The sequence below is a fragment of the Cololabis saira genome, chromosome 17, assembly GCF_033807715.1.
Source record: "Cololabis saira isolate AMF1-May2022 chromosome 17, fColSai1.1, whole genome shotgun sequence".
Taxonomy (NCBI): Eukaryota; Metazoa; Chordata; class Actinopteri; order Beloniformes; family Belonidae; genus Cololabis; species Cololabis saira.
The window spans coordinates 37,757,627-37,760,126 of record NC_084603.1 but is presented as its reverse complement, the minus strand read 5'-3'; the positions used below and the strand labels follow the sequence as shown (position 1 = coordinate 37,760,126).

At 39.7% G+C, this 2,500-nt stretch overlaps 2 non-coding genes across 2 annotated transcripts; both read right to left on the bottom strand.

Annotated features, from left to right (window-relative positions):
* Nucleotides 1-879: 879 nt before the first annotated feature.
* On the bottom strand, nt 880-962 carry trnal-cag (transfer RNA leucine (anticodon CAG)). The gene has a single exon. It is a non-coding gene; the product is annotated as a tRNA-Leu (tRNA).
* Nucleotides 963-1,831: 869 nt separating this feature from the next.
* trnal-cag (transfer RNA leucine (anticodon CAG)) lies at nt 1,832-1,914 on the bottom strand. Its single transcript has one exon. It is a non-coding gene; the product is annotated as a tRNA-Leu (tRNA).
* Between the last annotated feature and the right edge of the window lie 586 nt (nt 1,915-2,500).

The window sequence follows — 2,500 nt, the reverse complement described above, 5'->3', positions numbered from 1 at the left end:
ACTAGGGCTGTCAATTTTTTTTTTTTTTTTTTTTTAACCTTGTCTGCACACATATTAATGGTTGATACCATGCCGGTAAAAACCTAAGGCATATATGTGCATTATTACTATATTTAATATATATACATATACACATACGCATACACATACATATATTTACACATACAAAACCCAGTGAGTTTTTGTGTGTGTATATGTATATGACTGAGTGGCTGTATGTGTGTGTGTGTGTGGCTATGTGTGTGTGTATATGTATATGACTGAGTGGCTGTATGTGTGTGTGTGTGTGTGTGTGTGTGTGTGTGTGAATATGTATGTGTGGCTAAGTGTGTGTGTGTGTGTGTGTGTGTGTGTGTGTGTGTGTGTGTGTGTGTGTGTGTGTGTGTGTGTGTGTGTGTGTGTGTGTGTGTGTGTGTGTGTGTATGTATATGTGTGGCTATGTGTGTGTATTTGTGCATGTATGAATATATATGTATATATATGTATGTGTGCGTCAGTGTGTGTGTGTGTGTGTGTGTGTGTGTGTATGTCTATGTGGCAACGAAAATGTGTGGGTTTTTTTTTTAACACTTCAAAAACTGCCAGATCATCACTGCCTGAAACGTTTTTTACTAGAAATTGTCAAGAAATTGAGTCTGCATATATATTAATGGTTAATACCAAGTTTGGTCAAACCTAAAGCATATGAAATAAAATGAAATGCTCCCTTAGCAATCCCTCAATGGGGAAATTCTTTCTCTGCATTCAACCCATTTCTAGTCAAACTAGTAGCAGTGGTCTGCCATGCAATGGCCCGACACCCGGGGAGCGGTAGGGGTTAAGGACCTTGCAAAGTGTTGACCTCCTCTGTAGCCACTAAGCTACCACCCCAAAGACTACTGTCAGAAGTGGGATTCGAACCCACGCCTCCAGAGGAGACTGCGACCTGAACGCAGCGCCTTAGACCGCTCGGCCATCCTGACTGTATGCATTAGGTAGGGCTGTCAATTTTTTTTTTTTTTTTTTAACCTTGTCTGCACACATATTAATGGTTGATAGCATGCCGGTAAAAACCTAAGGCATATATATGTGCATTATTACTATATTTAAAATATATACATATATATATATACGCAAACATACACATACACATACATATATATACACATACAAAACCCAGTGAGTTTTTGTGTGTGTATATGTATATGACTGAGTGGCTGTATGTGTGTGTGTGTATATGTATATGACTGAGTGGCTGTATGTGTGTGTGTGTGTGTGTGTGTGTGTGTGTGTGTGTGTGTGTGTGTGTGTGTGTGTGTGTGTGTGTGTGTGTGTGTGTGTGTGTGTGTGTGTGTGTGTGAATATGTATGTGTGGCTAAGTGTGTGTGTGTGTGTGTGTGTGTGTGTGTGTGTGTGTGTATATGTAGGGCTATGTGTGTGTATTTGTGCATGTATGAATATATATATATATGTATGTGTGCGTCAGTGTGTGTGTGTGTGTGTGTGTGTGTGTGTGTGTATGTCTATGTGGCAACGAAAATGTGTGGGGGTTTTTTTAACACTTCAAAAACTGCCAGATCATCACTGCCTGAAACGTTTTTTACTAGAAATGGTCAAGAAATTGAGTCTGCATATATATTAATGGTTAATACCAAGTTTGGTCAAACCTAAAGCATATGAAATAAAATGAAATGCTCCCTTAGCAATCCCACAATGGGGGAATTCTTTCTCTGCATTCAACCCATTTCTAGTCAAACTAGGAGCAGTGGTCACCCGGGGAGCGGTAAGGGTTAAGGACCTTGCAAAGTGTAGACCTCCTCTGTAGCCACTAAGCTACCAGCCCAAAGACTACTGTCAGAAGTGGGATTCGAACCCACGCCTCCAGAGGAGACTGCGACCTGAACGCAGCACCTTAGACCGCTCGGCCATCCTGACTGTATGCATTAACTAGGCCGTCAATTTTTTTTTTTTTTTTTTTTTTAACCTTGTCTGCACACATATTAATGGTTGATACCATCCCGGTAAAAACCTAAGGCATATATGTGCATTATTACTATATTTAATATATATACATATACACATACGCATACACATACATATATTTACACATACAAAACCCAGTGAGTTTTTGTGTGTGTATATGTATATGATTGAGTGGCTGTATGTGTGTGTGTGTGGCTATGTGTGTGTGTATATGTATATGACTGAGTGGCTGTATGTGTGTCTGTATGTGTGTGTGTGTGTGTGTGTGTGTGTGTGTGTGTGTGTGTGTACGTATATGTGTGGCTATGTGTGTGTATTTGTGCATGTATGAATATATACATATATGTATGTGTGCGTCAGTGTGTGTGTGTGTGTGTGTGTGTGTGTGTGTGTGTGTGTGTGTGTGTGTGTGTATGTCTATGTGGCAACGAAAATGTGTGGGTTTTTTTTTACCACTTCAAAAACTGCCAGATCATCACTGCCTGAAACGTTTTTTACAAGAAATGGTCAAGAAATTGAGTCTGCATATATATTAATG